Here is a 14,219-nt window from a genome sequence, read left to right on the forward strand (position 1 = left end):
AACTCACTATGTAGACAAGGCTGGCCTCAAACTCACAGAGATCCACCTGCCTCTGCCTCCCAAGTGCTGGGACTACAGGTGTGCGCTACCACACCCGGCAAAATCTATATTCTTTACATATATTCTTATACATTTTTTTCAAGACAATTCATTGCTTTCTGGACTTTTCTACAGGAACTTGATATCTTCATAACAAGACAGCTGGTTCACCCAGAGCCAACGATCCCAGAATGAAAGAGACTAAGATGGAAATTATTCTGCCTTCTACAACCATCTTCAGGTTTGGGGATGTAGCTCAGTTGGTACAGTGCTTACTAGGCATGTATAAGGCCCTGGGTTCAATACCAGCATCCCATAAATTGGGCATTCCAGTACACACCTGTTATCCCAGGACTTAGGAGGTAAAAGCAGGAAGATCAGAAATTCAAGTACTTGGCTACATAGAGTCTTAGGCCAGCCTGTGATATGTGAGGCCTCATCTCACAAAACAAAATACAATGGGCGTGGTGGCATACATCTTTAGTCCCAACCCCCAGGAAGCAGAGGCAGGTGGATCTCTGTGAGCTTGAGGCCAGCCTGGTCTACACAGTGAATTCCAGGCAAGCCCTACATAGTGAGTGAGATCCTGTCTCAAAACAGAACATGTTGGGAGCTCATAAAACAAAACAGCTGGGCCTGGTGGTGTATGCCTTTAGTCCCAGCCCTCAGGAGGCAGAGACAGGCGGTCTATATAGTGAGTTCCAGTCCAGCTGGGACTACAGGGAGATCCTGTCTCAAAAAAAAAAAAAAAAAAAAAAAACTCAAAACAACAACAACAAAAAAAAAAACAACCCCCCAAAAATAACCATGAAAAACTCAATACAAAACAAACAAAAAGACTCACAACTTAATCTCTAAAGTCACACAACATTGGACCAAGAAAACAGCTCAAGTAAAATACTTGTCTTACAAGTATGAAACCCTGCCTTCCATCCCCAGACCTATGTAAAAATGCACTGCATGGTGGTACAGGCTTGTGATTCCAGTGCTGGGGAGGGGGATAGGAGGCTCCTTGGAGTTCACTGGCCCTCCAGTCTAGCCTAACAAGTGAGCCCATAACAATGACAGACCCTGTGTCAAAGGAGGTGGCGTATTCCTGATAATAACACCCAAGGTTGTCCTCTGGTCTCCCCAAGAGCATAAGGGTTCACCTGCACCCATACACACACACACACACACACAGACATGTACACATACATACCATGCACATATAAAAAAAGGTACACATTATCACTTCTCCATTTGCAAAAGGCTGTCACTAAGTCTTGCTTACATTCAGGAGAAAGGAATTAGGCTCACTTTTTTTTTTTGACAGAAGCAGTATTCATTAGTGAATGTAATTAAGAAGTAGACAACACAGTGGAAGCCCTCAGAATGCATCACTTTTCTAAGGAGTCACAACTGAAGGTCTATATGACCCATTTTCTGGAGGCCAGAGAACTTAGATTTGGCCTTACAGGACTTTTTTTTTTCCTTTTTCACATGTTGCTGAGGCTGGCTTGAATTTGCTAGCTGAGGATCTGCCTTGACTTCAACTTCTGATCCTCCTGCCTCCATGCCCCAAATACTGGGATTACAGGCTTGTATCACCACACCCAGATGGCTATGTTCTCTAGACTGGGAACAGCATGAGATCAGAGTTTCAATGGAAAGCATTTTGATACTCTCTGCAAATCATCAATTCTCAGAAGATTTTTTAGGTCTACCAGTCGCAGAGTTTGCAATATTTGCAGTATTCAACAAAACAAATGAGAGGTGTATGTGTGTGCGAGTGTGTGTGTGTGTGTGTGTGTGTGTATGTGTGTGTGTGTGTGTGTGTGTGTGTGTGGTCTGTTTGTCTGTCTGTGCATTTGTTTCTCATTTCTCCCATTTGGATTATACTCTAAAGGTAGTGGTGCACATCTGTATTCCCAGCACCCGAGAGATGAAGCAGGATTGCTACAAGTTCTAGGCCAGCCTGGGCTATATAGCGAGTACTAGGACAGACCGAGCAAGACCCTGTCTCAAAAAAAAAAAGACTTCGAGTAATATCTACCTGGGCATGTGGGCATGGTAGTACATGCCTATAGTCCTAGCATTTGGCAGGCTGAGGTGGGAGGATCAAGAATTTGAGGCTACATAGTGAGAACCTACCAATAAATAAATAATTAATAAATAAAATAAAGTCTAACATCAGACTCTACAGAAAGAATAAAAAGCCCTATTTTTAAGAAGTTCCTAGCCAGGCATGGTGGTACATGCCTTTAGCCCCAGAACTCAGGAGGCAGAGACAGGCGGTGTGAGTTCAAGGCCAGCCTGGTCTACATAGCGAGTTCCAGGCCAGCTGGTGCTACAGGGAGACCCTGTCTCAAAAAGACCAAAAAAAAAAAAAATGTTCCTGATTATGGGGCTGGAGAGATGGCTCAGAGGTTAAAAGTACTGGCTGCTCTTGCAGAGGACCTGGGTTTGGTTCCCAGCACCCACATGGCAGCTAACAACTGTCAGAAATTCCAGCTCTAAGGGATCCAACATAGGGCCTACATAGGGACTGCATGCACATGGTACACATACACACATGCAGGCAAAACATTCACACACATTAAGTAACAATAAATAAATTTTTAAAAAAGAAGTTCCTGGGGCTGGCGAGATGGCTCAGCAGTTAAGAACACTGGTTGTTCTTGCAGAAGACCCAGGTTCGAATCCCAGCACCCACATAGCAGCTAACAACTGTCCATAACTCCAGTTCCAGGGGATCCGATGGCCTCTTCTGTCTTCCGAGGGCATTGCACAACACAGGTGCATTTACCTACATGCAGGCAATATACTCATACACATAAAATAAAAATAAAAATAAATAAAAAGAAAGTTCCTGATTTTGTGCGCTCTGTGTGTGTGTGTGTGTGTGTGTGTGTGTGTGTGTGTGTGTGAGAGAGAGAGAGAGAGTGACAGAGAGAGTGACAGAAATGGTACATGCCTTTAATCCCAGCACTTGGGATTCAGAAGCAGGCAGATCTCTGTGGGACAAGGCCAGTGTGGTCTACATAGTGAATTCTAAGCCAGCCAGGGCAACAAAGTGAGATTTTCTCTTAAAAACAAAAAACTTCCTACAATGGCTACTTTCAAACTCCAACTGAACATGGAGATGGGAGGATACATTTACCATGACACAACAGAGGTAATTAACCTCGAAAATACAGGTAATGGGGCTGGAGAGATGGCTCAGTGGTTAAGAGCACTGACTGCTCTTGCAGACGACCCTGGTTTGATTCCCAGCACCCACATGGCAGCTAACAACTCTATAACTCCAGTTCCAGGGGATCTAATGCCTTATTCTGACCTCTGCAAGTACACTTACACATTGCACAACATGGGTACACTTATGTGCATGCAGGCATTACATTCATACACAGAAAATGATAAACCAACCCCCCTCACACAGGTAATAGTAAAATTATTATTGTTACAGAAGTGGTTAGGGTCACAGCCTGAGCCCTGGCAGCTCTAACAGGCTAGGCTCTGCCACCCACCCTCAAAGTGACAAAGAGACAATAGTGAAAGCTGAGAAAGATTTATTTTAATGTTGCCACATTGGGAAGAGTAAATACAGAGGTCCAGTGTCCCCTGCCCCAAGTCCATCTTTGTGGTCCTGACATTAAGTTTAAATAAAGAGCAAGCAGTATGCATAGTTAAGTGTCCCTGCTTGTCCCTGCTCCAATCTCTTCTGCAAGGTGGTCTGACAAGTTGTCAGAACAGTCTGACATCTCTCTCAGGGAGAAAATTCCTCCTCTGGTTGGCATCAGGCTTCAATCTTTTTTCCTTTTCCCAGTATTAATTCTAGAGGAAATTCTAATTCCCTGGAGACTATCATTTTAATAATATTATTAAATTACTAATATATCGCTAATTAATATATAATATAATCATTAATATTAATAATTATTAATTTAATTATTAATTAATTATTTAAAGTGTCTCTTTAGAATACCTTCATTCCTGCCAGGATGGTTACATTATAGCCTGAATTATGCTCTCCCCTCTGCCCCTATTTTCATACATCAAAGCCCTAATCCCCAGAACCTCAGAATGTGACTATACTTGGAATTAGGATCTTTTTAAGAAGAGATTTATTATTTTTATTTATATGCATGGATATGTACCTGTGTGAGTTTATGTGCACCACAGTGATGTAGGTGCCTGCAGAGGCCAGTGGGACTGGCTGTGAGCTGCCTTATGAGGGTGCTGGGAACCAAAACCAGGTCCTCTGCAAGAGCAGCAAATGCTCTTAACTGCTGAGCCATCTCTCCAATTTCAGAGACAGGATCTTTAAAGAGATGATCGAGGGCTGAGAATGTAGCACAGTTGGTAGAGTGCTTGCCTAACATGCATGAAGCCCTGTGTTTAATCCCTAGTACCATGTAAACTGTGCATGGTGGCATAAGTCTGTAATCTTTGAATACATAGTGAGTTCAAGGCCAGTCTAGGATATATTGGACCCTGTCTCAGAAAAGGAAAGAGAAAAAAGATATGAAGTTAAAATGAAGATGCTAAGATGAGCTCTAATCTAACATCCCAATGTCTTTATTGGAAGAAATATAGATACACAGACACCAGGGGCAGAGAAGACAGTTTGAGAAGACACTGAGGCCTCATGTAAGGACACAGCGAGATGGTAGCCATCTGCAGGCCCAGAGGAGAGCCCTCAGAGGAAACTAAACTTATTAGCGTGTGTGTGTGTGTGTGTGTGTGTGTGTGTGTGTGTGTGTGCACGCAGAAGCCAGAAGAGGGCATCAACTCTATAGGAACTGGAGTTATGAGACACCCTGCCTTGTTACGTGGTTGCTGGAATCTGAACTCCAGTTCTCAGGACTACGCAGCAAGTGTGCTTAACCGCTGAGCAATCTCTCCAGCTTCCCCCTTCTTTTAGATATAGAGTCTCACTCTGTACCCCAGGCGGTCTTTAACTCACTATCCAGGCTGATCTTCAACACATCCAACTCATGGTCCTCCTGAAGTTGTTTGCTTTTCCTTGATAATAGTAAACACAATTATGAATTTGTGAGTCGTCCATTCCCTTCCAAATGTCATCAAGGTCTGCAACAGCTTCTTCCAATGTCAATAGTTTTTGTAGGGTTTTGTGTGTGTAATTTTAGAAAGTATTTTACTTATTATTTTTATGTGTACGCATGTATTGCCTGCATGTGCACCCGTGTCATGCAATGCCTTCAGAGGTCAGAAGAGGGCATCAGATTCCCTTGGAACTGGAATTACAAACAGTTGTCAGCTGCCATGTGGGTGCTGGATATTGAACCCAGGTCCTCTGCAAGAGTAGCCAGTGCTCTTAACCACTGAACCATCTCTCCAACCCATGTGTTTAAATTTTTGAGGCAGAATCTTACTAGTAGCCCTGGCTAACCTGGAATTTACCATGCAGACCAGGCTGGTCTTGAACTTTCGCAATGCCAACTTGTAGCTGGGATTACAGGTGTGAGCTGCCATGCCAAATCCAATAACTTTTTGTTTTGGGTACCAGGAACTGAACTCAGTGCCTCCACTGTGGTAAGTAAACACTCCACCTCTGAGCCACAGCTACCTCCAATAGATTCTGACGTTCACATTCATCCTACTATCACCAGCAACAGGAAATGTAACTCAAATCACCAGAAGTACAGCCTGAGGAGTCCAGGGGTGGAGGTGGGAATCGGGGGACCGCCATTCAGGAGCAGCAAGCTACTCAGGAGTCAGAGTGAAGCAAAGTTGTCAAAGTTATTGAAAGACCAAGACACACTGGAAGATAATCAAGTTCAGGCAGCAGGGGGGAAACACACAGCTAAGTGCTTTAACAGTAGTTGTATACATGATACAGAGTTTTGAAGCTATTTGATCTGCAGCTAAGTTTAGATATTAGAGAAATATGTGCTGGTGTATGTATTTTTCTTAATCACAGAACTCTGTCACTAAAGAGTCTAGATAAGGGAGTGCTAACAGACACAAATACACTGACCAAAGGGATATTTACAGTATACATAGGTCATGAGGAGACTAGCCTCATGTTCATTAGCCTTTTAAATAAATTTATTTGTTTTATGTGTATGACTGGTTTGCCTGCATGTATATTAAGTGCACCTCTGTGTCCAATGCCTGTGGAGGCCAGAAGAGGGCCTGTGGGTGCTGGGACTCCAACTTGGGTCCTCTGTAAGAGCAGCCAGTGCTCTTAACCACTGAGCCATCTCTCCAGCCTCCTTGATTTTTAAAAACTGATTAAGCCTCAGTCAGACCGGCACAGAGACAGTTCTGGAAGGACCACCCCAATGGCCACGCAGGGAGAGCTGCAGGTCCAATCCAAGCTCATCCTGGTGGGTGACGGTGGCACCGGGAAGACGACGTTCGTGAAGCACCACTTGACAAGGGGAGTTCGAGAAGAAGTATGCAGCCACCGTGGGTGTCGAGGTGCACCCACCCATGTTCCACACCAACCGGGGGCCCATCAGGTTCAACGTGTGGGACACCGACGGCCAGGAGACGTTCGGGGACCTGCATGATGGCTACTATATCCAAGCCCAGTGTGCCATTATAATGTTTGGAGTAACATCAAGAGTTACAAGAATGTGCCTAACTGGCATAGAGATCTGGTACGTGTCCGTGAAACATCCCCATTGTGTTGTGTGGCAACAAAGTGGATATTAAGGACAGGAAAGTGAAGGCAAAATCTATTGTCTTCCACCGAAAGAAGAATCTTCAGTACTATGACATTTCTGCCAAAAGTAACTACAACTTTGAAAAGCCTTTCCTCTGGCTTGCCAGAAAGCTCATTGGAGACCCTAACTTGGAGTTTGTTGCCATGCCTGCTCTTGCCCCACCAGAGGTGGTCATGGACCCAGCTTTGGCAGCACAGCATGAGCATGATTTAGACGTTGCTCAGACGACTGCCCTCCTGGATGAGGATGACGACCTGTGAGAAAGTGAAGCTGGAGCCCTGCATCAGAAGTCTAGTTTTATAGGCAACTGTCCTGTGATGTCAGTGGTGCAGCGTGTGTGCCACCTTATCTAGCTAAGCAGAACGTGTGCTTCATCTTTGGGATGCTGAAGGAGATGAATGGGCTTTGGAGTGAATGTGGCAGTTAAAAAAACATACCTTCATTTTTTTGGACTTGCATACTTAGCTGTTTGGAACACAGTTGTTTCCTTCCTGAATTTCAAAGATAAGACTGCTACAGTCACATCACAATACTCAGTGGTGAAATCTTGTTTGTTACTGTCATTCCCATTCCTTTCATTTAGAATCAGAATAAAGTTGTATTTCAAATATCTGAGAAAAAAAAAAAAACGATTAAAAGGCCAATTCTGAGCCAGGCGTGGTGGTACACGCCTTTAATCCCATCACTTGGGAGGCAGAGACAGGCGGATCTTTGTGAGTTCAAGGCCAGGCTGGTCTACATAGCTGGGGCTACAGGGAGACCTTGTCTCAAAAAAAACAAAAACAAAAACAAAAAGGCCAAGTAGCTTAGTGGTAGAACACACTCACCTAGCATGTACAAGGCTTAGGTTCAATCTTCAGTAATTCAGCAGCCCCCGCCCTCCCAAGAAAAACTGGGTGAGGTGGTGTACACCTGTAATCTCAGCAGTCTGGAGGCTGAAGCAGGACCTCCACAAGTGCACTGTGGTGAGTGCATGCTGGGATGTTCATGTGCACACACACACACTCACACAATACACACAATAAGCAGGTTGTAAGTTGGAGGCCTCTCTGGGCTACGTAACAAGACCTTGCACAAAAAGCAAAAACAACAACCAAAAACCAGCACAGTAAGGGCCATCCAGGTGGTTCAACAGTTAAAGGCACTTGCCACCAAGACTGACAACCTAAGTTGGATCCTTGGAACCCACATGGTGGAAGGAGAGAACCTCCACAAGTGCACTGTGGTGAGTGCATGCTGGGATGCTCATGTGCACACACACACACACACACACACACACACAATACACGCAATAAATTAGGGGCTAGAGAGATGTGGCTTAGTGGTTAAGAGCATTGGCTTCTCTTGCAGAGGACCTGGGTTTGGTTCCCAGCATCCACATGGCGGCTAATAACTCTTCATAACTTCAGTTCCAGGGTACTTAATGCTCTCCCAGACTCTAAGAGCAATGCGTACACGTTATACACTTACATACATGCAGGCAAAATACTCATCCACATAAAATAAAATCTTTTTTAAAAATGTTAAAAAATGCCAGGCGTGGTGCTTTAATCCCAACACTTGGGAGGCAGAGGCAGGTGGATCTTGGTGAGTTCGAGGCCAGCGTGGTCTACATAGTGAGTTCCAGGACAGCTGCGGCTACAGGGAGACCCTGTCTCAAAAAGACAAAAAGAAAATTAAAAAAGAAAATAAGTTAATTAAAACCAAATCAACAACAACAACAAAAAAGGCTGGGCATAGTGGTACATGCCTTTAATCTCAGCACTCCAGAGTCAGAGGCAGGTAGATCTCTATGAGTTTAAACCAACCCAGTCTACATAGGAAGCTCCAGGTCAGCCAGGGCTACATAGTGAGACTCTGTCTCAAAAAAGGGCTAGGGGGCTGGAGAGATGGTTAAGAGCACTGGCTGTTCTTGCAGAGGACCTTAGTTTGGTTCCCAGCACCCACATGGTAGCCAACAACAGTTCATAACTCCAGTTCCAGGGGATCCGATGCCCTCTTCTAACCTCTGTGGGCATTGCACACACATGCAGGCAAAGCATCAGTACATATAAAATAAAAATAAATAAACCAAAAAAGATTTTTTTGGTCTTTTTGAGATAGGGTCTCCCTGTAGCCCCAGCTGGCCTAGAACTTGCTATGTAGACCAAGCTGGCCTTGAACTCACAGAGATCTGCCTGCTTCTATCTCCCAAATGCTGGGATTAAAAGCATGGGCCCCAGCTGGGTGTGGTGGCACACGCCTTTAATCCCAGCACTCGGGAGGCAAAGGCAGGTGGATCTTTGTGAGTTCAAGGCCAGCCTGGTCTACATAGTGAGTTCAGGTCAGCTGGGACTACAAGGAGACCCTGTCTCAAAAAGACAAAAAAAGCATGGGCCCCTATTCCTGGCCCCCCAAAATATTTTTAAAGTGGACAATGCTGGAAAGATGGCTCAGCAGTTAAGAGTGCTGACTTTTACAGAGGACCTGGGTCCGGTTCCCAGCCCCTACATGGTAGCTAACAACCATCTGTAACTCCAGTTCCAGGTGATCTGACACCCTCTTTTGACCTCCGAAGGCACTGCACAACATGAGTGCACTTACATACACGAAGGCAATATACTCATACACATAAAATAAAAATAACAAATATTTTTTTTTTAATTTATGACTGGGTATGGTGGTGCATGCCTTTAATCCCAGTACTTGGGAGGCAGAGGCAGGCAGATCGCTTGAGTTCAAGGCCAGCCTGGTCTACATAGCAAGTGCCAGGCCAGCTGGGGCTACGGGAGACACTATCTCAAAACGACTAAAAAAAAAAAAAATTAATCAATGAGGCTGACAACTCAGTGGTTAAGAACACTGGCAGCTCTTCCAGAGGACCCAGGTTCAGCTCCCAGCACCCATATGGTGACTTACAACTGCCCGTAACTCTAGTTCTAAGGGACCCAATGCCATCTTCTGGCCTCCAAGGGCTCCTGCATGCATGTGGTACACACTCATGCAGGCTCACACACATTATGCATAAATTAAAAAATCAAAACATTTTTAAGGTAATCAGTGAAACCCTGTCTTCCACCTGGACTTGTTCTTACAAATAAAATGCTCTCCCCTTTCTCTCCACTTGAAGAATCAGTGATGCAGGGTGATGAAATGATAGGCCTGGGAGGTGCCCAGGTTAGTACTCATCAGAAGGAAACAGTGGCCCTGAACAATGTCCAGAAAAGCTAAAGGAGTTGAGTATGTCAGGGTCTCACCATGCAGTCCAGCAGGCCTAAGCTTGGTTTCTACCCCAAGGTTGTACCTTGAGCCTCTTGCCTCTCCAGTGCTAAATTAAACGGGTGACTAATTTAGGTGGAGTTGGTAGACTTTAGGAGGGTGTGGTTATTATGCTGGGTATGGTCCTTACATTTAAAGATTTGGGTTGTTGTTGATAGAAAATTTCATTATGGTTTCTTTTAACAGTACCTGTGAGGGGTTATTTACAGGAGCATGGACTATTGACTGCACCATCTAAGAAAATGTCTCTCCCTTCCCCTGCAACCATTAACTGCCTATAAACCTTCATGCAGGGTGGGGCCTCCTGAGACAACCCGAGGTGGAGGGTCGGGGAGGGGGCTTTTCTTCCCCAGTACTAGCAATCAAATCCAGGGTCCAGGCAAGCCCTATCCCCCTACTATACTGAGCTACATCCCCAATTATACTGCATCTTGTTTTGTTTGGTTATGTTTTCATTTGGGGTTTTTTTTTTTTTAATTTTATTTTATGTGTATGAGTGTATTGCCTGCATGTGTGTGAGTGCACCCGTGTCATGCAATGCTGCAGTCGTCAGAAGAGGGCTTTGAATTCCCCTGGAACTGGAGTTAAGGATGGTTGCCTTGTGGGTGCTGGGAATCGAACCCGGGTCTCGCAAGAGCAGTCAGTGCTCTTAAACGCTGAGCCATCTCTCCAGCCCCCTCGTTTTTGTTTTTTTGGGACAGGGCCTCTCTATGTAGCCCTCTCTGGCATGGAACATGGGTATGCAGACCAGGTTGACCTCAAAATCACATAGATCTGTCTTGCCTCTGTCTCCTGAGCACTGGGATTTAAAGGTGTGCGCCACCATGACTCGATTTCTAACTTCAGCCCTCCTCCTTGGGACAAACAAATGATGTCCTGTGAGTCCCTGGGCATACAGAAAGCGGGGACGTGGGTAGGCGAGACATTTTATCAGGGATAGCACAGTGGAGTCTCTAAAACAAATCAGCCTCAATTAAGAGATTCTCATAAATGCTCCTCCCTTCCACCACCTGTGCGCCATCAGGCTCTTGTGTGACTTACTCTGGAGCTCCCCCGTTGTCTTTCCACGAGCTCTCCAGGGAGCTGCCTCTCCTAGCCAAGCCTAGAGCCGCCTCTCACAACAGCCTTAAAGGCCCTCAACCTCAGACCCAGGTTTCTGCAGGTGGTGGAACATTCCAGAGCTAATGTAAGCGCCCGCGGGAGACGCCTGGCCGCTAAGGGGCGCCCTACACCCTCAGGCTGCACAAGAACCACTCACGTGACCACCAGCCCTTCGTGAGTCAGCTTCCCCACCCCCACCCTGCCGGGAGCGTTGCCATGGTTACGGAACTTGGACCAGGGCGGGGGCGGGGCCGGAGGAGGGGCCGAGGTGCCCTACTGCCAGTAATCCAGGTTTATCTACCTCATCCCAGTTGCCATTTCCCTCCTCACTGGTGAATTTGGAAAGTGAGGCTTTGCAGGTTTAGTCATCGACCATTTTACCTGCTCTTTAGTCCTTGAGCCAGGATGAAGTTATACTAATCTAAACCCTGTGTACGAATCTGTAAAAACTGGAATAATTTGTTGTGAGGATAAAAAGAGATCCAGTCGCGTTTCAGCACAAACACAGCGAACATGAACTCAACAATGACCAGGTTAAATAGGACAGAACGTGGCCAGCTTGCAAGTAAGATGGAGACCGCTCTGAGTTCTACTTCCCCAGTGCTGAGCTTCTCTGTGTATTCTGGGAGGCTAGAATGTCTCTAGCCTTTGGTTTTTTAAGTTAGGTTCTAATGCATTAAGGTACTTTGTTTCCACCCAACATGACCCATCAGAAGGCAGTCCAACCATTTCAATTTTCACCTAAGCAAAGAAACTACAATCTTCCCAATCTGGAAGAAAAATTAGTTTAAAAAACAAGGGGGTGCAGGGTGTGGTGATGCATGCCTTTAATCCCAACACTCAGGAGGGAGAGGAAAGTAGATTTCTATGAGATCAAGGCCAGCCTGGTCTACATAGTGAGTTCCAGGCCAGCTGGGGCTACAAGGAGACCCTGTCTCAAAAAGATTAAAAAACAAACAAACCCAAAACAACAACAACAAAAACCAAGGGGTATTAATGTTTCACTGAGTATATGCACATATTTTCATTTCATATATAAATATGGTACTTGGGCATGGTGGCCCACTCCTTTTAATCCCAGCACTGAGGAGGCAGAAGCAGGCAGAACTCTGTGAGTTCGAGGCCAGCCTGGTCTACATATGGCCAGCCAGAGCTACATAGTGAGGCCTTGTGTCGAAAGAGAGAGAGGAGAGAAAGAGAGAGAGAGAGACAGAGAGAGAGAGAGAGAGAGAGAGAGAGAGAGAGAGAGAGAGAGAGAGAGAGAGAGAGAGAGAGAGAGAGAGAGAGAGAGAGAGAGAGAGAGAGAGAGAGAGAGAGAAAAGAAAGGAAAGAAAGAAAGAAGAAAGAAGGAAGGAAGGAAGGAAAGAAAGAAAGAAAGAAAGAAAGAAAGAGAAAGAAAGAAAAAGAGAACCCAAACACTGGCTGACAAGATGGCTCAGTCTGGTAAAAGCACTTGCCACCAAGCCTGAGTTTAACCCTGGTACCCACATGCTGGAAGGAGAGAACTGACTTCCAAAAGTTGTCCTCTGACCCCTGCCCCCACCACATGATGTGATATATACACACACCTACGCATATAATAAATAATATAATTAATATAAGCTCCAAACAAATCAAAATTGAAAGCCCTCTAAATTATTTTTGGAAGACATGAGCCAGAAATTGCCCGAGTAGCAATACATGTCTAAATAAAAAGTCAAGAGGGCACTCTTTGACTCAGACTGGGCATGTAACTCAGTAGTAATGAGTAGAAGGCTCTATGTTCAGTCCCCAACACCAAACAAAATAAAACGAAAATTTCTGTCTCTGGACTGAAGCAATGGCTCAGTGGTTAAGAGCATTTGCCACTCTTGCAGAGGTTAGGTTCCCAGCACCCACATCAGGCAGCTCACAACCTGCCTGTAGTTGCAGTTCCCAAGGATCTGATGCCCTCTTCTGGTATCCTTGGGCACAAGACATACACATGGTGCACATATATACATATAGGGAAAACACTCATGCATAAATTATTATTACTAAATAATTTAATTTACTCTCATGCACAAATTATTTGTTAAATAAATGTACTTTATTATTTATTCTATGTAGAAGTGTTTTGCCTGTATGTATGTAAGTGCACCACATGTGTACAATGCCCACGGACCAGAAAACAGTGTTGGATCCCCTGGAATTAGAGTTATGAATGGTTGTTAGCTGCCATATGGATGCTGGGAACCCATGATGAGGTCAGTATCTTCCAGGGGAAAATACTCAACTATATTTCTATTTCCCAACTAGAAGCCTTGAATGCTTTGTTCCCCCACTGCCATGCCCACTGGCAATATAGTTCTTCTGAGCTACAAATCCTTATTCCCAAAACAAAACGAAAAGCTGGCTCGTGCCTGTAATCCTAGCACTTGGGAGGCTGAGGGCAGGAGAATTGCTTCTGTTCAAGATCAGCCTCCGTTGCAGAGTAAGACCTTGTCTCAAAAACACAAAAACAAAGCTAGGTGTGGTGGCACTGGCTTTTAATCTCAGTACTCAGCACTTGGCTACATAGCCAGTTTGAGGCTAGGCTGGGCTATATGAGATAATTTCAAAACCAACCAAACAATAACAAAATTAATTGTAGCATTATGGAGTATTTGAACTATTATCAATAGATGTTTCAGAAGCTCAAGATTCAATAACAATGAGAGGTGAACAGTTTAAATAACCAGTAGCAGCTGAGGTTGTACAGGTAATGTCTCAAACTGAGCTATAGCCAGCCATGGCTTAGATTTATCCTGTCCCCAAGACTTCATTCAGTTATCACAGAAGCCCTGAATTAATATTCATTATAGGCTGTTAGATACAATCATGACCTTGTTGCCACACACTGAAAAGAACAGCCAAGTTGGGTGGATACAAGTATTCAGGGTCACATCTTTCTTTTCAGTATGATTTCTTATTTCCCTCTAAAATATAAAATTTGGGGCTGAAAAGATGGCTCAACGATTAAGAGCACTGGCTGTTCTTCCAGAGGACCTGGGTTTGAGTCTCAGTACCTACATGGTGGTTAACAACTCTCTGTAACTCCAGTTCCAGAGGGTCCAATGCCCTCTTCTGACCTCCATGGACACTGCACAACACAGGAACACTGAATTAACATGCAGGCAATACACT

At 44.8% G+C, this 14,219-nt stretch overlaps 1 pseudogene across 1 annotated transcript; it reads left to right on the top strand.

Annotated features, from left to right (window-relative positions):
* Positions 1–6,329: 6,329 nt before the first annotated feature.
* Positions 6,330–7,248, top strand: LOC103727497 (annotated as a pseudogene). The gene has a single exon (XR_001872245.2). The product of XR_001872245.2 is annotated as a GTP-binding nuclear protein Ran pseudogene (transcript).
* The last annotated feature ends 6,971 nt before the right edge of the window (positions 7,249–14,219 follow it).

This window comes from Nannospalax galili, unplaced genomic scaffold (genome assembly GCF_000622305.1).
Source record: "Nannospalax galili isolate Female #2095 unplaced genomic scaffold, S.galili_v1.0 scaffold589, whole genome shotgun sequence".
NCBI lineage: Eukaryota > Metazoa > Chordata > Mammalia > Rodentia > Spalacidae > Nannospalax > Nannospalax galili.